At 36.0% G+C, this 26,496-nt stretch overlaps 1 protein-coding gene across 1 annotated transcript in view; it reads left to right on the forward strand.

Moving 5' to 3' along the window:
- The first annotated feature begins 3,222 nt into the window (after window positions 1-3,222).
- The window catches only part of FOXP2 (forkhead box P2), a 541,760-nt gene continuing 518,486 nt past the window's right edge, over window positions 3,223-26,496 (forward strand). The window contains exons 1-3 of the mRNA XM_042970294.1: window positions 3,223-3,323; window positions 6,581-6,659; window positions 9,815-9,877. The gene's annotated coding sequence lies outside the window, so the exon portion shown is untranslated. The remainder of the gene's footprint in view (window positions 3,324-6,580; window positions 6,660-9,814; window positions 9,878-26,496) is intronic.

The raw sequence follows: 26,496 nt of genomic DNA on the forward strand, positions 1-26,496 counted from the left end.
GGTACAGCTTTGGGTTTGGGGGTGAGCTAGACACCCCAAAGTTCTAATTGTATAGGATGGCTGATGAAGAAGGTAGAAAAGGAAATAAAGGAGGAAGGAAATGGAAAAAGGACTATCTTACCTTTGGGCTAGCAGTAAGCGTGCTGCCTGCATAGTCTTGGGGTCACAGTTGTAGCAGGGGAAAGTGGTTTGGTCACAGACCCTATCTTCAGCAGACAGCTAGCTGGAGTGCTTGGGCAGTGCAGGGATCAAGAGCCAGAACCAGTTGGTTAATAATCCTCACTCTAAGAGCACAAACTCTCTTAACCAGCCAGAACAAAGCCAAACAAAAGGCCTGGGAAACAAAAGTGAGTCTGCTAATCTTTTTATTGCTGAATTCAGATACTTACCCAAAGTTCTGTAATGACCTGACGATGGACACGTGAATAGCAGTACTAGCATTTCATATTTGTGAAACATTTTATAGCTAATAAGGCTCTTATATTATCTAATTGGATCGTTAAACTAATTCTGTAAGATAATTAAGGCAGATATTATATTACAAGATCTCTGTAGATGAGGAAATACTAGCAATTATTATTTACCCAAGGTTATATAGCTACTATATAGTGAAGCCAAGAGTGAGTCATCTCCCTCTCCCTAGACTACTGCTCTTTCCTCTGTGTATACCACATTTCTTCTCATGGATTGGGCATCTGAATCTTCAGAATACCTCTTAGATGTTAACTGCCTGGAGGGCAAAGGCAATGTCTTCTATTCCTTTTGTAGTTCTTTGTAGCATGAGTGCACACAGTGGAGGCCCAGCAGGAATATTTGTCAACTAAGATGTGGGTTTGACATCATGGCAAGAGGAGGGCTTGGCATTAGACAGACGGAGAGCAAATCCTAGGCTCAGCCCCATGCTGGCTGTGTGATCTTGGGCAAATTATCTGATCTCTGAACCTAAATTTTTCATTGTAAAATATGGATGAAAATTCTGTTACTTGTATGAACTAAAAATATTTTTAAAGATCCCCACACAGCAGCTGCCAGATAGTAGATGCCTTCTCTTCAGTGTTTAGCACTGATCTTATTTATGACTGCCTTTTTTTCCTAGCTCCTCCTTCCACTTTTTTTTTCCTTGAAAGAATATTTTGTCAGCTATACTTTGTATGTTTTTCATCTTAAACAGTGCTAGGGTGCCTGGGTGGCTCAGTCGATTAAGGATTCAACTGACTATTGATCTCAGCTCAGGTCATGATCTCATGGCTCATGAGTTCAAGCCCTGGGTCGTTGTCAGCGTGGAGCCTGCTTGGGATTCTCTCTCTCTCTCTCTCTCTCTCTCTCTCTCTCTCTCTTTCTCTCCCTCTCTCTCTCTCTCTCTCTCTCTCTGCCCCTCCCCTGCTCATGTTCTCTCTCTCTCAAAATAAATATACTTAAAAAAAAAAACGGTGCCAAGGTTTAGGATTGGGGCAACCCTTTCTGCTAAAAGAGCATCCCTCATATCTGCCCCTGTGAATTTTGAGGAACTGGAAGAAAGGAAAGTATGCAATTTACCAGAAGCAAATATATTATGTTCCTCATTTTCTTGCCCCCTTTGGTCAGGCAGTTAAGTTCAAAACAGCTGATGTAGGAATATTCTTGAGAGGAAAATCTGACTTTGTGGATGTGCTCAGAAGTCAGATATTATCTCTGTCTGAATCAGTATATCCTTGGAAGCTTGAAACCTGAAACTTACAAATTAATTTTGAATTTTGTTTGTGGTATTTGCAAGTGAGGTTACAATGGTTTATTCATGAAGTTCTCTGAAGCTATTAGATGTGGCAAAAGTAGATGTCCATTGTATTTTAAGATTGTCTCAGTTTTATATTATTTTTTATATTTATCAAAGCCTTAGACCTTATTGAGTGGCTTTTAAACATGTCTTTAGATTAATAAATTCATCACTCCATTGAAGTCTCATTTTCTGGAGGAATATGTTTTGTAAGCAATATTATACAATAAATTTAAAAGATTCATCCTTTCCAGGTATAATTTTGACTCCCTGTTAGTATTTTTCTTGTATTCCATTGATGGATTTGGATAAAGCTATTTCCATATAATTAAATCTGGTATGTTAGGTAATTTCTTTTGCAGGGTTGCTGCTCTCCTGTTCCGGGAAGCTCATCCTGGGCCTGGGAATTTTCTCTAAACTTGGCCTGGTTTTAAATTTAGGAAGCTAATTTTCCTGGTTCTGAAATGGAGTAATTTTCTATTTTTGTGATAAATCTAGTTAATTACCACTTTTTATTGGCAATGGAATCTTCTCCTTTGCATCTAATGGTCCAGATCATTGTATTCTATGATGTGAGCTCTTCACAGCATGCTGCTGTGGCCCTCTAATACACAAGCCTCTATATTCTGTCAGCTGTCATTTTACATGCACACAGAGGAAATTAGTTGGAAAATATTGGACTTTCTGGGTTTCAGGCAGTAAGGAAGCACTAGGAAGAGTGTTTGGAAGATACTTCATACTCATATGTCTTCTGTCTCCTTCAGTGCTAGGAAAATATGTTGGATAATTTAGTCAAAGAAGCACAATCCCTTTTCCCATTTGTCTGGAAATAATTATTTAGAGGCGATATGTGCTCAGTGGAAGAAAGGTTTGGCAAGTAGTACATATTCTTTAGCTCGTTGATGTTGGGAGCATGTGTTAGTGATCCTCTAATAAAAAGCACATGCTCAAAAAGTGGTTACTGTGTGTGTGTAGTAACTATTCTTAAACAATATCATGTCATGGGAGGGGCTTCATTTCGAGTGGGAATAATGGATCAATTTAAAACCAAAGAACATAGTCTGGAATGGTGTTTTTTAATATCTAATCCAGCCCTAAAATATCTATTCATAAAATATGGAAGGTTGGGAATCCATTGTACATACTTAGAGGTCATCGTCAGTAAAATTCTAAAGTAGGTAAATGGTGAAATTAGTGTTAATTAATTTAAATGTGGATTTAGCAAATAGAGAAAGATAAAAATAAAACTACTTAGACACAGCCACATCACCTGATAAAAATGTCAACATATTTTGCCACTTCTTTAAAGTTTTTTTCCACATACTTACCATGTTTACTTAGTGGACCAAAAAAAAAAAGTGTGAACCCGGTTGAATGTTCAATAAAAGTTCAGAATTATAATGTTTATTTTTGCGACCTCATCTCTTTTTTGTTACCTTTAGGGTTGGTCTCCTTAGACTTAATTGACTTGACTTTATAAAGTATTACTTAACTACAATTTAGACAAGAATTTTTATTTCAGGACCAAGACCAGTGTCTGGCACAAAGTGTGGTGAAGTTCTGAATGCAGGTAAACTTGTTTGTTCTTCTCTGCTTGGAGTCTGCTCTCCTCTAAAAGCAGCCATTTATGACTTTAGTGCTTCAGTTTTTTTGCTTTGGTTAATACTTTTATTGGCAAGATAATATGATTTATTTCAAGTTTTAAGAACTAGTTTTTGTATTCAGCGTAACATTCTTCTTCCAGCCATTAGACCTGATTATTCTTTTGGTTTATATCTTAGAATTAAGGTGTATAGGATTGTATCGAAATGCAGATTATTCAAGTGTATTTTTAAACGTAAGAATTAGAGAGGTGCCTGGGTGGCTCAGTCGGTTAAGCATCTGACCTCAGCTCAGGTCATGACCTCACAGTTCATGGGTTCAAGACCTGCATCTAGGCTCTGTGCTGACAGCTCAGAGCCTGGAACCTGCTTCAAATTCTGTGTCTCCTTCTCTCTGTCTCTGCCCCTCCCCGACTTGCATTCTGTCTCTCTGTCTCTCTCTCTCTCTCTCTCTCTCTCTCTCTCAAAAACAAACGTTTAAAAAAAATTAAAAAAAAATTAGAATGTGTATTTAAGGTAGTCTCTATACACAGGATTTTATCAATACTATTAATTTAGCAACATTAATCATCATAATATTCTTTAATTTCCTAGTTTTACATCATAAATTTATCTATTAAGGTTATATTTTAAAATTGTTTTGTTGAAAAGTTACAATTTATCAGCAGACCTGTGTTATTTAGAAATTAACTTCTATATATCTAAATGCCTATATTAGTTTAAAGATGTTTTATTTCATTGGTACATATAATCTTGTTAAAACTAGGTTATGTACAATGATGAACTGTATCTAGTAATATTTGTCTCCCTTGTTTTTGGGGAAAACAAATAGACCTGCACATTTAACATATGAAGCACTCACAAGATTATAATTTAATAAAACAATAAACAACAGAATACCAAAACTTTAGAGATTTTACTTGATTTTTTTGAGGAAATAAGCACTTTTTTTTCCTCATCGTAATTAAAAACTGTGACCCAGTGGTTTAAACCCCAAACAGGTGCCAAAACTTTTGTTGTCCTTCAATTTTGTTTACTCAGTAAAATCGAGACATTCCAAAAACATAGTGAATATGTTGCTGTGTGATATTTGTTGACTTTATTAATCTATTTTAAAATAAGCTCATTATTTCCTAGTATAGTTTAAATTATATCTATGTCATTGATAAAAGTGGGGACAATTTCTTTAATCAGTTATATTTTTTATTCTAGTATCATATATTATGTACATAGATGTCGTTAAGGTCATACATTCTATCTCATTGTCATATTTGTAATAATATAAATCAAAATAACAATATAAGTATTTGTAGAGCATGATTGCAATCATAAATGAGAATGCATTATGTCAAAATGCAAAGAATAAGTTTTGAAAGTTTGTCTTTCTACAGAATTGAGGCTGCCTGAACAGACTTTACATTGATTTTATGAAAGAGCAAGTAGATGAGTCATCTAAATTTTGTAACTTTAGGAAATCAAGAGCTCTGTTAGTCACTATAGAATTTGAAAATGCTGTATGATTTAAATGTTAACCTTAAGTCTTAAATGTAAATCAACACATTTATTCACACCTTAGCTCTTCTCTTACAGTTTGTTTTTCCTAAAAATGATTAAAGGAAAAATTCTCTGAAATCCTGTTTTTTTCAAACAAGGTGTATGTAATTTATTTGTTAACTGTTAAATATCCGTCAGAATAGTTATGGTCTTAATTTCATCTGAATGGAAATCTCATATTTTAAGATAGAGATCTCTTTTATTTCCATGAGAGCTTTAAGAATTTAGGATTTGAGCATTTGCTGTGACATATGGTGCATTTTCTGTCCTATTTTGTATACCAGCCCATTAAGAAGAGAAAGTGAAGTAAGTAATCTAAAAATAACTCTGCTGTTGGCCTAATTTAACAAAAAAAAAAAAAAAAAGTCTTCTGTGCATAAGTAAAGTTCTACATTTTGTCTCCCCTGGTGGAAAATCTCTGAAGCATTTTGCCACCTATTCACAGAACAACATCTTGTTTGGCATCATAATCACAGCCAGAAGGGCTCTCTTGACTTTTTTATAGTTATGTGTGCTATCCCTAGTCATAGTGCAAATCTTATGTGTCCAAAGAGACCCACCTTACCTGTTCAGCCACCCTCAAGTCACATGTACACACACCTTTTCCCAAAACACATTGATTTTCACAAAAACTTACAGTCTAAAATTGAATTTGAACTGGTGTTTTTAAAAAAGTCAATGAGATTAAAAAGTACAGATAAAAATCACAAGATGTATAGTCATGTCTTTAAAAGTTAATTTTTTTCCTATTCAACTCATCTTCGTCTTATCATAGGACATCTGAAAAATAGTAACATCTTGCAAGATGAAACAAGTTTAATGAATTTCTTTCTCCTTTACCCTTTCTTTGGTGATTTTTGCTCTTTTGTTTATATTATTGTTCTTTAGCTTAACATTTTTATACTTCTCAGCATCTTCTTGTCTTGCTCTTTGGTGTACTTAGTGTAGAAACCAGAAGATAATGGTCCTCTTTCTAACTTTAAGATTCTAGACATTTTGGACCCTTGTATGATAATACATTCAATATTGACTAGAGACACAAAGTATCTCAATAACATGAGTATGGGACATCAACAGTGGAATGATGCATTTTCTCATGGTGGGGGAAGTAATTGGCACTAATGTTTTTAAAGGCTTTTGCACTTAAATTTAAAGGAATTTTTATTCCTTCCATGAGAGCTTTAAGAATTTAGGAGTGAGCATTTGCTGTGGCATATGGTGCATTTTAAATTTTAAAATACTTTTGAATCCTAGATAAGCATTCATTCACTGATATGTTGGACTAGTATGAGCTTAGAACACCCATAAAGGATATTTTAGCCCTTAAAAAGATAAGATATGGGGCAGATAGGAAGGGAACTTTGTTAAAGAATAACATGCTTCAAGTATTAGAAGGATTGGAAGAAGAGGTAATAGCCCCATTAGGAGCTGCTATCGTAGACTGTTAAGTTAATGGCCTGCAATGAATCACCCCTTCCAGTATCCACACCCTTCCATAGTAACTCTGGTGTGTGTGTGTGTGTGTGTGTGTGTGTGTGTGTGTGTGTGCGCGCGCGCGCGCACCTGTGACTGACCTTGACCAGTGGGACTTAAGCAAATGTGATGCAAGTAGAGAGTTGCTAAGTGCTTGCACATTGGAGCTTGCCTTCTTGGAATGCTGCTGTCACCATAGGAAGAAACCTGGTCCAGTCTCTGGGAAGATGAAAGACCACATGGGGAGATCTGGACAGTTCCAGGCCCAGCTGGCTCAAGTGAGTTCTGCCCCCAGTTGCCCTACCAGGTGAATGGAGCTATGGAGCTGCCTGAGCGAGCCCATACCCCATCAGTGTAATAGCCACACTGCTAACTCACAGAATTATGATAAATAATAAATTGTTTTTTAAGCCACTAAACTGGGGGTTGTTATGAAGCAGTTGTTAAAGGATTCAGGAGCTTCTCCAGATGCATGATGCAGTACAGAAAAGCTAACACAATGAGAGACAACTACTAAAACCGAAGACATAGAGACCTATGGTTAAGCTCCTGTTTTGCCTCTGAGATTCCTGGTAGTTAAAGTGGAATGTAGTTAGTTACAGAATATCCATTTTGAAAAAGAGGGAAGAATAGCATTCTTCAGAAAAGGGAATGTCATTTCGTGGACTAAATTCTAAGAGATTTCTCATGTCAGGCCTTACATGGGAGTAATGAGTAATAGAGAGGGCTGTATCCTTGCCAACATTCCAGCAACAGATTTTTCTGAAGGATCCTCTTATGTCTGTTTCTGTAAAACCCAAAGATATATTATTAAAGCACAACTCTGAGCTTGATTGTGTGAGGGACTAAGACGTACAGTACTCTTCCTTATTTCAGCGTTCCGTAGTTACCTGTGAGACTTTATTTTCATTTCAGTTAAATCCTTTGAAACAACTACAAATTTATGTTTTTAATCCCTAACTTCTCCCTTGTGCTATAGATAAATGCCTCCAACAATGCACTGTGCATCTCTTGCTGAATATTCTTTCTTCTTTGATTTTTTTGGTTGGAATGTAAGGTAATGCTTTATTTCCAGGAGGTTAATTGTGTTCTTCCTAGCTCTGCATTGCCTTCTAGTTATTGATGTTCAGCTCCCAGAAAGAACCCAGTACTAATGGTTGGTGGTCTCGAGTCTGTTTGCCTGAAAATACTGCAGTCATAGAATTCTAAAATTTTGACTTGTATTAGAGTATAAGAGACTGAAAATAGTAACCAAATAGAAAGACAAATCATGGAAGAAGAACCGAAATAAAAGTGAATTGTGTTCTCTACTTTTAGCAATTGAAAATTTATAAATTTTGTGTGAAACAGAAGATAACATAACACTTGTTTTGTTTTGAATCACTGAATATTGTCACTTTACTTTTTAAATATTACCACATTCACTCTAATTTTCCCTGTCTCCAGGACCACTATCAGAGTCTAAGACACTTTCAACTCTTGCTTGAACTAATGCAGTAGTCTCTTAAAATATGTATTAACTATACATATTTCTGGTATGTTTTTTTTCCTATTTTATCATTTCCCCCCTTGCTGTATCAGTGCCTGTCAGAGTGCAGGCACGTGGTAGTTACTTAATACATATTTGTTGAACGAATGGATTGGTTCTTCACGGACACTTTTATACTTTGTTGGCAGGTGCTCTGGCATAGTAGCCAGAATGATGTTTAGAAAACACTTATTTTCATACCATCCCTTTGGTTATAATAGCTCCTCATTTCTCTTAGGGGAATGACCCAAATTCTGTTCATTGCGTGTTTTGGAGTTAAGAATTTTAAAATACACACAGTGGATAGTTTGAGAAGTTAACAAGTAGCACCATTGGAGCAAACCCAGATGCCATTTGCAGAGTGAGCCTTACGGCCTTGGGAGAGGGAATAGGTCTGTGGGTTGGCTTTGTCCCTGGGTGCATAAGTTCCTTGGAGAGCCACCCAGGACTGGACCAGTGAATCTACTGGGGAACCAGAGTGGCAGAAAAAGCAGTTACAAGGAGGAAAACTGACATGCTTTTTGGCTTATGATGACTTTCTTTACTTTTAGCCCTTTTCTGGACTTGCTTTTTGCTGGCCATAATAAATACAGGTTACATAAAATAAATGACCAAGGGAAAAGAAATTTAGGATGATTCTAATATTATTAAAATCAGAATTTGAATTAAAAAATTGAAAACATTTAAGACATTCAAATTGAAGCTCTAAAGAAATTGAATGTGATAGCCATAAACGAGAATGGTAGGGCAAGAAAAGATGAGACTACAATGCCAGAAAATAAAGGTAAGAGTGAAAAGTTACAAGAATAAGTGTGTGATGCTTAAACAATTGAAGCTAAAAAGGGAGACAAGAGAATAGAGTATAAAATAAGCAAAAATAATAGTAAAGCATATGAGATTAAAATTTTAAAATGTATAAGCTAATTATGATTAAGTATTCATTTGGAAGAAGAGTGAGTGGAGGTGATGTGAGGAAGTTTGAGGAGGGGTTGTCTTTACAGCTTCTCCAAAAGCTTTAGGCCTTTTGCCTTTGATTCCTCAAGGGCTCTCAGCCTTTCACACTGTACATATTCTGAGTGTCAAGTCTCCATCTAAGATGATCTTCTGGAGAATACCTGGAAGTTGGGACTTCCACCCCCCCTTTCAGTTGTTTTTATTACATGCACTTGGAGAAGATCACAGCAGCCACAGCAAGGGCCTGCATCCAAATAACGCTTCCCTAAACCAGGCAGGTGAAAATAATTTTATAGTCTCCAGGGAAAATTTTAACTTTGGTTTTACACATATAGATTGTACTTTGGGGCATTTCCCCTATATTACCTTGTTGATTATCCTAGAATTATAATAATGCTGTATGAATGTTTACACCATGAGACTTTTATTATTCCCACTGAGAGGGATCTAAATCATCTTTCACTTCTATTTTGAAGTTTGGGAATCTGAGGCCCTGATAATTTAAGATATTTTAGCCTGATATTTATTAGTCAAGCTGAGATTAAAACCAGAACCTTTTGATTATCAGTGTAGTTCTTTTCTTACCATAGCCTGTTACCATATTTCCACTTACTATTTCTTAACTTCACAGTGGTTGAATGTTTTGTAACATTTATGAATGAGAATGGCAAAAAAGAATGTGAAGTCTTAATAGAAACTGTGCTCTCATTCCAGATTATGAATGAATTAATAGAGAATTTATGCCACTCATACTGTCCTTATGCATAATTTCTTATTCTCTGTGAAATTTGTCATCATTAAAGCATGATTTTCAAAATGGGAAAAATTAATGGTTTTCAGAATGACTGAAGATAGAAAAAGTATGTGATAAAGCTAAGAATAGACAGGTATAGTAAATGACTGGTTATATATCAACCTAGAATTCCTTTGACTACTCCTTTCTTTACCCAGTCAGAATCAAGCTTTGAAAAGATCTTGACAAGTGCAGAAGTTAACATATTATTTCACTGCACCGTAAGTGTGGTTATCGAGGTTTGCATGGGATGGTTGAGGAAGACAGAGAAGGTCCAGCTGCCTCAGAATGGGGGAATGGGGAGGGGAGAGGTTTCCCAGAGGAGAATTCTGGATTGTTATGGGCAGTTTGACTCAGGTACAAAGGTTAGAGATGAAGGTTGTTTTGCTCTTTAGAGTAGATATTCTCAAAGTAGTTGGCCAACTTCTGATGAACAAGGAGAGTCTGTTTTAGAAACAAATTGATCCTTGAATACAAGTTCGTGTTTTCGTTCTCACAAGTGAAAAAAAAAAACAAACCATGCTTAGGTTTCTACTTCTGTGAACAATTAAGAGCTACTTACTTGACACCCTAACTTATTAAGGCTTACTAAAAGATAGCATTCATTAACAAACTCCAGCTAATTATGGGAGTCTACTAAGGATTCTAAATATTCTATTAGAAGTCAGAGTGCTACAAAATACTTGGTAAGTTGTAGCTCCAACTGGTCATGCTCTAAGAACAGGTGTCCGAAATTACCAACATTTTCTTACAAAATGTTTTGTTATCAGTGTATAGGCAAGACATCTTAAATTGGTCATAACTTTAAAATGCTGCTGCTTGGGGCACTAGGGTGGCTCCCTTGGTTAAGTGTCTTACTTCGGCTCAGGTCATGATCTCATGGTTTGTGGGTTTGAGCCCCGCATCAGGCTCTGTACTGATAGCTCAGAACCTGGAGCCTGCTTAATACTCTCTCTCTCTCTCAAAAATAAATAAACACTAAGAAAAAACACGGAAGTTACTTAAAAAGTAAATGCTGCTGTTTTACATGTGAATTATAAAGGATTTAGATTCATCATAATTTTTTTTTCAGGATCGTACCCTTTGCTTAATACATTTTGTAATTCGTATTTGTATCAGTAGTATTTTTGACTCCTGCATGTAAGAATGAAGCCTCAATCAGCATCATTTTCATCAGACCTTCTCAAATATTGGCATGAATAAGAATCACCCAGAGTTCTTATTACAAAACGGTGTCCTGGGCCCACCCCTAGAAATTCTAATTCAGTAGGTGTGTGTGGGGCCTGATAAATTAACTTTTCTAACAAGCTCCCAGGTGATGCTGATGCTGCTGATCTTCCAACCACACTTTGAAAAGAATGGATCTGAACAGATTCTTGCTAAAGCAGACGTGTAGGAAACCCGTGCATATATTCCTGTATAATGGCATCTCCTGTCATTTAGTCTTTTTCAACGGGGAGGTAAGCAAACATAAGTGGGGATGAATAGGTGGTGGGCAGCAGAGTCTCAGAGCAAATTTTGGCCACTTTCGTAACTTGCTTTAAAAGAAAAATTGAGAGCCTCTGGTTTTGAACTAGTTCAAATTGATCAATGAGATTCAAACCTCACATACCAGAAGAACGGAGGGGATAGATGTGGCTTGATTTGCCTGATTATCTAGGGTTTTGTATATTGTACTCAATAATTTGCACTTATCCCAAGGGTGGTAATAAACCATTGAAGCACTGGAACTGGGGGGACGACATGATCAAAGTTATGAAAACAAGAATATAGTAAGAAGAGAAGTGGAAACCATAGTTTTAAAGCCGTGACATTCATATAGGTGAAATAAAAATAAAGGACCTGACCTCAATGAGTAGTGGTGAGGATGATAAACAGATTGGAGAGATAGATATTAAGGAGGTGACAATAATGATTATAATAGCAGCTAAAATTTATTATGCACTCACTGTGGTTATGGCTGATCACTCTTCAAAGCACTTTACATATATGAATTAATTTAGTGCTTACAGCAGCCTTATGATGAAAATGTGGACATACTTTGTGCAGTTTTTTGCACTTTGCATACACTGCTCTTTTTTTTAAAACAATAGCTTTGTGGCAACCCTGTGTCGAACAAGTCTATCGGTGCCGTTTTTCTAATAGCATCTGCTCACTTTGTGTCTCTGTGTCACATTTTTGTGATATTTGCGATGTTACAAACGTTTTTATTATTATTTGTTGCGATGATCTGATCTGTGATCAGTCATCTTGAATGTTACTGTTGTAATTGTTTTGGGGATGCCACAAACTATACCAGCCATGACATTCTCTTAAGCCAAAGCCTAAGCCAGAACACATCCCTAACTGCAGTTCTGTGAAGACTGAGAGAGGTGAGGAAGCTGCAGAAGAAAAGTTGGAAGCTGGCAGAGGTTGGCTTGTGAGGTTTAAGGAACGAAGCTGTCTCTATCACATAAGAGTACTAGGTGAAGCAGCAGGTGCTGACGTAGAAGAACTTGTTTGTAAACAAGTTCTCCAGGGGATCTAACTAAAGTCATTAATGGGGGTGGCTGTACTAAAAAACAGAGTTTCATTATACTGGAAGAAGATGCCATCTAGGACTTTCGTAGTTATAGAGGAGAAGTCAATTCCTGGCTTCAAAGTTTCAAAGGACAGGCTGAATCTCTTGATAGGGGCTAATGCAGCTGGTGACTTTAAGTTGAAGCCCATGTGTATTTACCACTCTGAAAATCTTAGGGCTCTCACAATTATGCTAAATCTACTCTGCCTGTGCTCTGTAAATGGCAGAACAAAGGCTAGATGAGAGCACATCTGTTTACAACATGGTTTAATGAATATTTAAGCCCACTGTTGAGACCCACTGCTTAGAAACAAGGATACTTTTCAAATTATTATTGCTCACTGACAATGCATCTGGTCACCCAAGAGCTCTGATGGAGATGTACTATGTGATTAATGTTTCCATGCCTACTAATGCAACATCCATTGTCTTTCCTTTGGATCAAGGAATGATTTCTACTTTCAAGTCTTGTTCTTTAATAAATATATTTCATAAGGCTGTAACTGTCAGACATAGCGATTCCTTTGATGGATCTGGGCAAAGTAAATTGAAAACCTTTTGGAAAGGATTCACCATTCCAGATGCCTTTAAGAACATTCATGATTCATGGGAAGAGGTCAAAATATCAACATTAGGAGTTTGGAAGAGGTTGATTCCAACACTCATGAATGACTTTGAGGGGTTCAAGACAAGGAATGAAGTAACTACAGATGTGGGGGAAACGGCAAGGGAACTAGAATGAGAAGTGGAGCCAGAAGATGTGACTGAATTGCTGCAATCTTGTGATAACACTTTAATGGATGAGGAGTTGCTTCTCATAGATGAGCAAAGAAAGTGGTTTCTCGGAAGGGATCTGCTCTTGGGGAAGATGCAGTGAAGATTGTTGAAATGACAAGAGATTTAGAATGTTACACAAACATAGTTGTTAAAGCAGTGGCAGGGTTCAAGAGGATTGACCCCATTTTTTGAAAGAAGTTCTGTGGGTAAAAGGGTATCAAATAGCATCAAACCCTACAGAGAAACTGTTCATGAAAGAGTCAGTCTATGTGGCAAAGCTAACTGTTGTCCTATTTTAAAAACTTGCCACGACCACCCCAACCTTGAGCAACCACCATCCTGATCAAGCAGCCATCAACATCAGGGCAAGACCCCCCCCCCCACCAGCAAAAAGGTTATGAGTCACTGGAAGTGCAAATGATGGTTAGCATTTTGTTAATGATAAGGCATTGTTAAGCTATGTACATTGTTTTTCTTAGACACAATGCCATTGCACATTTAGTAGACTATAGCATACTGTAAATATAACTTTTATATGCACTGGGAAAACAAGCAATTTATTTGACTTACTTTATTGTGATGATTCACTTTATTGCAGTGGTCTGGAACCAAATCCACAGTAGCTCTGAGGTATGCCTGTATTATTTTGATTTCAGTTTTGTTTCATAGATGAGGAAGCTAAGTAACAGAGAGGCTAAGTTACTTGTCCAAGACCACACAGCTGGCAAGGGCCGAGCAAGAATTTAGACCCTAGCAGTTTGGCTTAGAGCCCAATTCTTAAACCCATGGTCCATTTCATGGAATGTGACGGTCAGTTGGCTGATAGATACGAGGGAGAAGGAGGAATGTAGGATTCTGGCAGATTTGTAGCCATTTCTGGTCTAGGCACTGGAATAGGAAAATTAGGAGGTGAAGTGTGTTTGGAGTGTGATGAAATAAAAATGTGAAGGGGGAGACTGACTCAGTTTTGGACGTTTGAAATTTGAGGAGTTTGTAGGAAATCCAAGTGAAAATATCTAGTAGGCAGTGAGTATATAGATCCTGACTATAAAAATCTAAATGTAAAATCAAAAAACATGGTGGCTAGGTTAGTGTGTGGAGAGTGTTGTGAAATGGTTAAATCATATCTGTAGTACCATATTCAGTTGTCAGTGTTACATTTTAACTGAAACTAAAATATATCTAGGGAAAACCATAGTTTGAAAGAATTGAGAAACAAGGTCGTAAGAAAGGCAAGGGGGTGCCTGGGTGACTCAGTCCATTAAGCGTCCAGCTTTGGCTCAGGTCATGCTCTTGCGGTCTGTGAGTTCAAGCCCCACGTGGGGCTCTGTGCTGACAACTCAGAGCCCAGAACCTCCTTCAGATTCTTGTGTCTCCCTCTCTCTCTGCCCCTCCCCTGCTCACGCTGTGTCTGTCTCTCAAAAAATAAACATTAAAAAAATTTTAAAAAAAGATTGGGCAAGGAACTGCTGGCTTATTTAGTGCAGAATTCAGGAAACAGGGAGGTTTGTTGGTGCACAATGTTTTAAAGAATAGTTACATAGAATAGGAATTTATTTTATGTAGCCTCAGTAGTCAGAATAGGACCAAACAGATACAAGTTGTTGAAATGTAGATGTCCAAAATGGGAAAGGATTGTCCAATGGGTTAGTGCCTACCAGATATTGAAATACCAATTGGAGTGTCATGTAAAAGGGGTATTGTACAGCTAATTCTTACTTAGCATGGATTACTGAGTCCATCAGACTTGACAGCAACGTAATGAGATAATTTAGGTTGTTTTTTAATTTGATTATAAATTATCAACTTTTGTTATTTAGAGGTCTTTTCTGAGTTTTTCTTCATAAAATTTGAATTTGAAGTAAGCCATTTTCCTAGGCATCAAATACGTAAGTCGTTATCATGTAACATGAGAGTTGCTGGAAATTTGTAAAGGATTTTCCGTAAATACCAGTCCACCTCTCATGATAGTTTTAGTTGTTTTAGCAGAATTCAGTTATTTAGTTGCAGAAATTATTTACCATATCAGTGATTGCAAATAAGGTGGCAGAGTTTTTAATTGCACTTAGAGAAAAATGTCAAAATAAAGTGTAGTTTCTCATTACTGGATTTATAATCTTCGTATCTACTTTTTTTCTTGGCCACTGGGAGTTTTGTTACCAGCAATGAAATACAACCCTCATGCTGTACTGTGTAGGATAGATACTGTAAATTTCTGGTCTTGCGTTTCCATTGATCTGGATTGCCATATGGGAATCCTATTCAGCTGATCTTTATTTCCTGAGTCAGAAATTCTGTTTTACCATCTTTGGGGCTTTCAGCAGCTATTCTCAGTGGGCTGTCAGGTATTGCACATGAAAGAGAAGGTTCAAAGGCATAGAAAGAAGGTTCAGGGCTGAAATGTTTACACTGCATTTTAAAAATTTTTACAAACATTTTCTAAGCTGATGGATCAGCATGAAAGCTTAGCAGATCTAAGACTTTTTATATGGTATAGTATAGGTACCATTTGAATACACATAATTTTTAAGGAGTCGTATGGTAGTCATCAGTTGTAGATTTGTTACAGAAATAACTCATTCGTTCATGATTTTTCCTGTAAGCACAACTAACAACATTGTGATTAATGTTGTAAGTTTCTTGATTTTTTTCTACAAGTTTTTTTTATGTCTTATTATTCTGCTTTATTTTGCATCTGACAATTAGCATTGAACTGAGGGAAACTACAGTTTACAGTAGAGTAAGAAATTAACAACTTACCTATATTTTTTATAATAAAAAGATTTTCTGAGGCTTTGCCACTTTTTGTGTTATCAACTACATATGTTACATAGTAACCAAAGATTTTTTTTAAAAAGGTGATAGAAGTATAAATATGGAAAAGCCAACTCTAAGTTTATCACTTACTTAATAAAATGTATCGAGAAGATCCCTTATCATAATAGACTGATTTATAGCATAGTGTTTTTAATGTGTCAGTAGCTTGTTTGAACATAATCTGATTCTCTGTGAGTAGTTACGTATCACACATTTGTTCATTAGTAGTTACGTATCACACATTTGTGTTAGATAGACAACTTTGCTACTTCTCTCGGCTTCGTGTATAAACAAAACATTCAGTATGGAGTATAAAAGTTTGGTGAAGGTCTTGTGTTTATCATTAAGTACAGAAATGTTTGTAGAATGTTTTTAAAAACACTGTAAACTATTTGAGTTTTCTACTATACAGAGCATTTTCTTATTAAATAGATTTTTGACATTACGTTAAGCTATAACAGAATGCCTGCTTCTGGGAAATTTATATACATTGAAAAGCTTTTTAAGAAGATGAAATTGGTCTTCTGTTTGGAATTACAGGAGAATTTACAGAGTGAGCATACATGCTTAGCAACTGATGTATCAATTTTTTTTATTTGATTTTACTTTTATGGGCTTCTCTTCCATTTTTATCCAACCTGTGTGTGTGTGTGTGTGTGTGTGTGTGTGTGTGTGTGTTTGTAAAATTTGTGTAATGTACACATATCTTCTAACCATAGCCAGAGTAGGTATTTTTTTAAATTTCCCAGTTTTGTTGAGAAATAATTAATAGACATTGCAAGTTTAGGCACACAGCATGATTGTTTGATACATATAATATGAAATGATTACTACCATAGGTTCAGTTAACATCTGTCTTCTTGGATAAATATGATGAAAAGGAAAGAAAGGAAAAAGGAAAATGCCTTATCCTTGTGATGAGTTAATTTTTGTGAGTGGTCTAAGATACAGGTCCAGTTTCATTTTTTTATATGTGAACATTCAACTATTCCAGCACCATTTAATGAAAAGACTGTCTTTCTATTGAGTATTTTGGCTCCTTTGTGAAATATTAGTTGACTGTGTATGCTTGGGTTTATTTCTGGGCTCTTCATTCTGTCCCACTGGTCTATGTGTCTGTTTTTATGCCAGTATCATATTGTTTTGATGATTATTGCTTTGGTATAGCTTGAAATCAGGAAGTGTGATGCCTTCTGCTCTCTTCTTTCTGAGGATTTCTTTGGCTATTCGAGGTCTTTGATGATTCCATACAAATTTTAAGAGATTTTTTTTTTACTTCTCTAAAAAAAACATCATTGGAATTTTGGTAGGGATTGCATGTAGAGTAGTTGTTTGTGGATTATTTGGCCGCAGGGAGTAAGTACATTTATGAGGAATATAGTACTGGGAACACAGTCTATTCTCCCTTATTTCTAACCATAAACACGATTGTGCTTAATAAACCTAGGGCCATTTTCATGTCAAACTCTATCGATGCCAATTTTGTGATTTGAAAAGTGGCGATACAATAGCATGTTAAAAGCATTGACTTTTATTCTAATCATGATTTCATTAAAATCATTCTATAATTTTTTTAAAATCCAAATTCTCTTTTGGAGTGGATGCCCAGGGTTCCTGGGGTTTCTTGTAATATCTGGAGATATGTTTGTTATTTAGTTGCACTGGTAGATTGCCTTTTCTAGTCTCCCAAAGGACTCTGATTTTAATCTATATTATAACATGACACAATCTGTTGTTACAGACTTTTCTCAATAGACTTTGAAATCTTCATGGTCAGGGATTATGTTTTACCATTTTTTTTCCCAAGGCCAAGTAGTACATAAAGAGACAGTGAGCTAAGAGTGTGGTTGGCCTGTTAAAGGCAGTTTCAGAATAAAATACACTTTCTTTTTCCTCCTCTTCATTCTCTTCCTCTTCTGTTTCTTCTTTTTCTCTGTCATCATCCTCTCCCCCTCCTCCATCATCATCTTCTTCTTCTTCTTCTTCTTCTTCTTCTTCTTCTTCATCATCATTGTTGTTGTCTTCATTATCTTGTATGTTGAGTATGTGCAGGAAATCGTGATAATTGCTACAGTTAATGATTACCATAATTCTTACCACAACTCTATGAGGCATATATTTTATTGATGAATGAACAAGAATATAAACATTAACTTTCCCAGTGAGGCATAACTAATAGTGAAATCAGAACTCAAACCCAGGTCTAATATCTGTACTCACAGAGTAATTCTATACTCACAGCCACTGCTGAATTTAATCCTGGAATCACAGGGCAGTCTTCAGCTAATTTGGTGGATTTCTGTCACTAAACATGCATGGCCCAGTATTTAATTTTTTTGACCATCTCTCAAATTGCCTCCTACCTAACTCTAAGTAAAAGTTTTAATAAATGAGTAGATGAATGAATTAATGGTTATCATATTTGCATTTTATTGGGTAGCCCTTGGAGTAGTCAAAGATCTTTTAATTCAATATTTTAAAAAGTAAGAAATGCATAAGTTTTCCTGTTCACTGTGCAGAATGAATGCAAGTTAATGACTGGACAATATTATGTCTTCTTAAATAACTGTATACTTTAAGTGCAGTGTGAATCTTCTCTTCTGTATTTGGATTATAGTGCATGTATATTATATTAATCTAAAATGTGAGCCCATAATGGCAGCCAAGGATCCTAGACTTCCATGGCCTAGAAGTTTCCAGGAGAGAGAATAATAACTGATGACTGTAAAGAATTCAGAGATCTTAAAAATCCCCTGAAAATCCTTCAGAAATCTTCTCTGGGTTATCTGATGTTGCTGTAGACTACGAAACCTCACCATAGCTTGGATCCCTGGGTGTTCAGTGAATCAAGATTCCTGCCCTTCCTCCCCACAACTCTCTCCTTCTATGCAAAGCCCAATCACATCTCAATTTTAGAGCAGATTATCTAGTAGAGGGATTCCTCTTTTGCTTCCACATTGATAAGGTGCCATCTTTGTCACATGCCCATTACCGTGTTATCCATAGTTCACAAAACACTCATGAATATGTACTATGAAAGTTGTACATACGAAAGATATTTGGTTCCAGTGAAGAATGTTACCTTTCTTTAGTGAGATTAATATGAAGAAATAACAGTTAATTTGAATTTCATATGAATTCCTTTAGAAATCCACTGCATGCAGGAAGGTACTGTGCCGTGTCTTTGGGGGATTTAAAGATGAAGAGGACATAGCACCGTTCTCAAGGAACTTAAAATATACTGAGGGAGATGTTTGTGTAAATAGCTAAGTATAATGTAAGATCGAATGAATTAAGTGTTAAATAGATAACCAGAAGCCTATGGGAACGTTCTATTTTAATATGAGTTGCAGAAAAGAAATTATGAAGGAGATGACATTTGACCTGAATCCTGAATAATGTACAGATGCCTCATAGGTTTACTTATGTAAGTATTCAAACATGTAATAGCATGCATTCTCTGTACGAATTTATAGTATATACTTATATGTAAATGTGGTCAGTGTAATGTGATGCATATGGTGTGTGTAGATGTGTGTATACGTGTGTGTGAATGTGTAATCAAATGAGATTAGCATGTACTCTTCTAAAATACTTCCGTTTCCATAAAATGTGAAAATATAGAAAGGTTTATTTATAAAATAATTCTTTCTTAATTGAGGTTACTGGAATATTATTTTGACTTCTATGTTGGGTTCAGCAACCAAAACTGTTGGTAGTCATTATTAAATAGTACTTGTACAGTTCTTATAGTGACACACGGACATGTGCTAAGGTTAAATAATTGACAGATTTTGAGAATAATCTGCTCATGAAGGGACATACATAATTTTGCAAGGAAAGCTCCTAAGTCCAGTACTTTGGCAGTTGTATAGTGTTCAGATAGTAATGGGCTTTGCCTGGTTTAGCCTGGATGAGTAAGGAGTTGTGTGGAGGTCATGTATTCCTACTCATGTCATCTTGAAATGATTAAGCCAAAATAACCCTCTAAACCAAAATAACTAAATAACCTACTGACTGTTAGAAGCGAGTCTTTTAGATGCTTCCAGTTTCCTCTTCCCAAATCTCTGCTTTTTTGTTGATGCTGTATGAGGTATGTATTGTTGCATAATAAATTACCACAAATGTAGTAGCTTAAGACGACACCTTTATTATCTCACAGTTTCTTTGGGTCAGGAATCTGGGCATGGCTTAGCTGGGTATTCTGCTTCATGGTCACTCACAAGTCTGCAGTCATGGTGTCAGTCAAGGCCATAGTCTCATCTGAAGCTTCAACTGAGAGAGGATCAACTTGCAATCATGTATGGTTGTTGGAAGATCCAATTCCTTGTGGGTTGTTGGACTGAAAGCCTCAGTTCCTTGATGGCTGTTGACTGGAGAATGCTCATGGTTTTTTGTCATGTGGGTATCTCCACATGAAAACTTCTTTTATCCAAGTCAACAAGGGAGAGGATTCACAGAGTCCGCTAGCAAGATGGGAGTTAAAGTCTTATGTAACATAATCATGGTAGTGGCAACCTGTCACGTTTGCGATACCCACTAAGTTAAAAGCAAGTCACAGGTCTTGCCCACACTCAGTGGGAAAGGATTTTGTGAAGGCATAAATACCAAGAGTGGAGATCATTGAGGTCTTCCTGCTATAATGCCTAAAATTTCTTTTGGGTAGGATAGATCTAGCCTATAATGAAAGATAAAAGGTGTAGAATTCAGAAGTATGTAACTCATCAACAGTTAATTTTGTCAATGAACAATTGCAAATGACATCAGATCTTTTCCTTTTTTAATATCCAGAGGATATAAAGAGTCTAAGAAGACATTGGATTGATAAACAGAAAGAAGTGATTTCCAACGAGGTAGAACATGCTAAGAAAAGGACAGTTGTTTCAATTTTAATTTTTTTTGTTTATGAATTTTATCGGAAATATTCCTTGCTTCAACTGCATAGAGAGTAGTGAAAGTTGTGTTTGGAGATGTTTTGCCAAGTGATTATTTGTAATTACCACTTTATTGGGATTTAAAGAGAATTTAAAATCGTGGTTTCTTCTACTTTTGTTTTTCTCTTTCCCCTTTCCAGAGTATTCCTTATTTGATGTATCACAGTAGCTGCATATGTTTATAGTCAGTACTAGAAAATAAGTGAAAGAAATATGGAAATAAAATGAACATATTTCTTGTTAAATATCTGATGAATAACAAAATAGTAATGATACAAAATTTGTGGCTGGTTTTGGCAATGAGAATTGATAGGTGCATGACCCCCCTTATCTGTATACATTGTGATATTAGGGACGGGGCACTGGGTTAATGATTAAGTTAGTTTAAATGATGATCAGGGAACTGCATGTGGTAAACTGTCTTATGCTTATTTTGCTCCTTAATATCCTTTACAGTTTAAGAATATTCTAACAATTGTTGCTGTTTTACCATCAGAGGCAATAAAAGGCCTCGGTTTTAATATGCAACTAAACCTAAGGGATTTTCTCCAGTTCCTCATCAATGCGTAACATAATTGTCTTTGGTTAACATAATAATCTGTGGTTGATCATTACCCAACATGACCCTGAAATGAAAGAGATATAGTCATGAAGAGCAGGGAATTCAACTTTAGGTCACCACCTCTTATCTGAATGTAAACTACTATTAAATAGACCCTTGTAAAGCTCATTTTTCCCCTTATAATGACTCACCTTTTGTTTATGAAGCAGATTCTTACAAGTGTCTTTTCTTATATTTTCAGTGTAAATATTCTATTATGAAATTTACTTTAAAAACTTTATTTTGGGTGCACCTGGATGGCTCAGTTGGTTTAGCATCCAAGGCCATGATCTCACAGTTCATGGGTTTGAACCCTGCATCGGGCTCCACACTGACAGAACAGAGCCTGCTTGGGATTCTCTCTATCGTCTCTCTTTGGCACTCCTTCTATCTCTCTATCAAAATAAATAAATAAACATTAAAAACAAAAATAAAAACTTTACTTTCTGTTTAGTTCAGAAAGTTCCCCTCCCTCTTCAAATAAGTAGCCTGGGATGAAGATAGTCCAAAACTAGAATTTTAAAAAATTTCTTGGTTAAATATATTTAGTCTACTATTTGTATGTTCTTGGACATGTCCATTTTAGTGTTGTTTGACCCAGATTTAAAAAGCCCCAGGGATACAAGGACCATTACTATGTAAGTCTTTTTGTGTAGCACTTCATACAATTAGGCATTCAATAAATGCTTTCTGATGATGAAAACCCAGTTAAAAGTTCTCTGGGGAAATCCAGAATTTTTAAACAATCAAATAGAGAATACTACTGTTTTTTTAAAGACTCTGTAGTATTCCGAAATGGCTTCCTGCCTCGCAGCGACTTTAGTCTTGTGTCTGTTTTCATCCTCTCCATTTCTTATTAGGACATAAAAAACACTCTGTGCTTCTTCTGTTGCCTGAAATATCTTTATGTCTGGCTGCCAGTACCTTTTCCTCTTGACTTGGTTGTGTTTGAGATATCACATCTTCCACTCTCATTTGTCCTTTCCATTCGGGAATGATGGGAGGAAGCCAAGTACATAGTATGTTAAATTATAGAGCAAGAAGTTTCCTTAGGAATAACATAGCCCAGCCTTGCAGAAATGACTTGTCAGAGTTTACACAGATATTCAGTGGGAAACCCTAGACTAAAATTCAAAGGTTTGAACTGAAAGCTCTTTATTTTATTGTTAGTGAATCAGTATAGTGCTATTATCTCATATGTGCTGCTTGCCATCTATTGAAACCTGGAGACACAATTGGTATCAACTTGTTTGTGCGTTTTGCCATGATCACGCATATTGATTATCGGGTATTAAAGTGATATTGCAAACACTCAATATGTTAGCTATTAGACAACTTTAGGTCAGTGCCATATGGCAGACCTTATTTTGACTGGCAGGTAACTTCAGACTAAAAAAAAAAAAAAAACATGCATTTTCAGAAAATTATAATAAAATTGAAGTTTTACTCCTCATGTGTTTTTGGAGTATTTCAAGTAAGCATCCTTTAATTTGATAACGTCTAACTGCAAATCATGCCATCTGACTTTTTCTGTGAATACTTGGAAGCCTATGCCAATTCCTTCCTCTTTTACTACTGATTAACACTACGGAAGAGGCTGAACTTCTTAATTTAGCCCTAATAGTATTTTGCTTTGTGTTTTTCTGCAATTGCCTTCTATGCTTTCACTTGTCCATCATTAACTAGAATTTAAGTTTTGCTGAGGCAGGAACTTTCTTATTTTTGTTGTATTCTACCTAGTAATTATCTTACTTCTGGGCACATGTTAGGCATTTCATAAAAACTTAAAAAAATTAATTTTTAGTCTTAAATTATATTTTTTGGTTGTCATTAAAATGAGGTAAAAGTAAACTTAAATATTTTTCTTGAGGAAAAAAAATTTGTTCAAACTTTTAGAAAATCTCTTTGTAGAACACATCAGAAAGATTAGCTGTTAAAAATTCCACACAATCAAGTATGTATTTAATTGGATTCTGTGAACATGTTATTTTGTATACATGTCTATAATGTGATTTTTCCTCAGTATTTTCATAGATTTCTTTTTTAAGAAAGCAGAATTAAGGAAAACAAAATTTCTTGGCAAAGCATTCTTAGTATTTTATCACAAAATGAAACAAAATTCTTAGTTAAATGTGAATAATTGCATATTATTGATATGAAAATTAACTTAGAATATTTACATTTCTGCCACTCTGGGACTTTTATGTTAAATTGAGTTTTAGTGTGTGAAGTAGGTATTTTTATAAATCACATGCTGGAGAAGTAAAAATATAGAAATATTTTAATAAATCATGTACTACAGAAAAAGAATATATCAGAGTAGGTATTTGAGAAAATTGGGAGTTTATTTTTTTCTGGGGAAAAATTTTAAACTGCCATTGAATTTCATTTTCATTTAATTTTTTAAAAGGAAATGCTGGCATTGTTATGCTAGATCATTATAAGCTTTATTTATATTACATTTTATCATAATGCACACTGAGTATAAATAAACTCTGGTATGCTAAACCTAATAGCAATTAAACTGGAAGTGTTTGTATTTCATCACTGTGAACTTCGCAGAAATGTTTCCATGACAACCTCCATGCTAGTTAAGACAACCAGAGGTGATCAACAGTTTACGTATTTTTTCTCTTCTAAGAATGGAATTTGTGTTGACAGTTTTGGCCTTTAATGGCACTTTTGTTCTGTGTGAAAGTATTTGTTTACCAGATCATATGTTGTTAACTGTCAGGCTGAGGTAGAGTGACTGCTTTTGATAAAAGGCTGCATTAGAATTTCTAGTCTGCAAGGCTCTTATACTCTAATTATCCCCATCAGTATAGAAGAGTCCATTTGCTTCAGTACTGTACAAATTACACTTTATTAAGACCAAGTATTATGCTGAGTAAAATTGGGAAGATCTTGATTTTGTTTGACCATCTAAAAATGGAAATTCCTCTTAACTTCCTAATGAATGCCCCCCCCCCCCAAATATATGTGTGTGTACGCTCAGTTACTCACACAGAAACACACAGACACGCACACAGGTACACACTCACACTTTGAAAACAACATCTGAGTGACCTCTTGGGAAAAGGTTGTTGGGATAGCATTAGTGACTTTTCTTAACTTACTCACTTCCCTAAAATATTGTAACTGTATCAGTACAGTCCACTATCAAGGATGTGTAAAAAGAGAAATGTACCAAAAGGAAAAGCATCGTTCTGCCGTTTCGAACCAGAATTGCCGAGCTGATCATGGAACTGAGGACTTTCCCCTGTTTACTCTTACATAGAGGCACATTAAAAACTTGCCTACTTTGGGATTCTAGGGATAAAAGTATTCATATACATGTACATAGAAAGAGGACTGAAGTTGTGAAGAGTCTCCAGAGCTGTGTGAGTTGCACAGCAGAGGAAAGGTGCCATTCATTGAGGGACATTGTACTTGCCCTCTTCTGTAACGGTGTCTGTGGTCACCTGGCAGCATTGCCTGATACCTGTAGGATGGGACTAAGGGGAAAGGCATATTAAATATTTTATATGATTTATAAAAATGGAAGAGTAAGCTCATTACTTTCACAAATAAAGCTTGACAGTTTTCTTGGAGAGTATGACCGTGTAGATGGTAGGCTTCATCCCATGTGTTCTTAGAAAAAGAAATTTAAAAAAAAATTAAAAAGAAATTTAAAAGAATTAAAAAGACATTTCAATTTCCATCAGCTTTGTTAAACTAATATTAAATCAGAACTTGCCATGACCAAAAATTATCCTTGTTTCCTTAAGAATAAATATTAAAGTGTATTAACATGAGCAAAGTTGACATTTCTAAAAAATAATACATGGTTTTATCTTACTTTAATTTAAAAACATAATCCTGCCTTCCCTAATTTTTTTTTTCCTTTCAGTCTTTGTCTTAACACCATCATTCACTTAGTTGCAAAAGTGAAGCTTGGAAACATTCTCGACCCCTTGTTTCATTCGGTCATTCATTCACTTACTTCTTCTCATGCACTCTAGGCACTGAGGATATAGCAGAAAACAAAACTCATAAAAATCCCTTCTCTTATGTAGGCTGTAGTCTCATAAAGGGAAGCCAACAATAAAATGAATTAGTAAAAAATAAAGAATGTGAAGTGGTAAAAGCCATGGAGAAAAAAAAGGTGTGTGTGTGTGTGTGTGTGTGTGTGTGTGTGTATGTTTGAGAGAGAGAGAGAGAGACAGAGAGAGAGAGAGGAGATGAGAGAGAAATGGAATGGGGTTCAAATAGGAGCCAAAGAAGACTTCACTGAAAAGATGACATTTGTGCGAAGATCTGAAATTGTTGAAGGCAAGAGCTGTGTTGTTATCTGAAGGGAAAGGGCTGAGCAAAGGCAGAGATCTTGAAGCAGAAGTATCCTTGGCAAGTTTGAGAAATGGTGAGCAGGCCAGTGCAGCTGATGCAGAATAAAAAAGGGCCAAGAGTAGTGGGAGATAGACTGGGACTGAGGAATACAGAACATAGGACCTTGTGGACTACTCTAAGGCATTGAACAGATGAGTGACATAGTACAATTTACCTCTTAACCACTCTGGCTGTTCTGTTGAAAATAGCCCACAGAGGAATGGATAAAGAAATTGTGGTTTAAATACACAATGGAATACTACATGGCAATGAGAAAGAATGAAATATGGCCTTTTGTAGCAACGTGGATGGAACTGGAGAGTGTTATGCTAAGTGAAATAAGTCATACAGAGAAAGACCGATACCATATGTTTTCACTCTTGTGTGGATCCTGAGAAACTTAACAGAAGACCATGGGGGAGGGGAAGGGAAAAAAAAAAGAGATTACAGACGGAGGGAACCAAAACATAAGAGACTCTTAAAAACTGAGAATAAACTGAGGGTTGATGGGGGGTGAGAGGGAGGGGAGGGTGGGTGATGGGTATTGAGGAGCGCACCTGTTGGGATGAGCACTGGGCGTTGTATGGAAACCAACTTGACAATAAATTTTATATTTAAAAAAAAAAGAAAGAAATAGCCCACAGAGAGGTAGGAAACCAGTTAGGAATTTATTGCAAGAATCCAAATGAGAGATGGTAGTGGCTTGATCGAGAATACTGATAGTCATGGCGGTGAGGGAAGAGATCAAATTCTGGATATATTGAAAGTTTAGCCAGTAAGATTCCC

This window comes from Panthera tigris, chromosome A2 (assembly GCF_018350195.1).
Source record: "Panthera tigris isolate Pti1 chromosome A2, P.tigris_Pti1_mat1.1, whole genome shotgun sequence".
Lineage (NCBI taxonomy): Eukaryota > Metazoa > Chordata > Mammalia > Carnivora > Felidae > Panthera > Panthera tigris.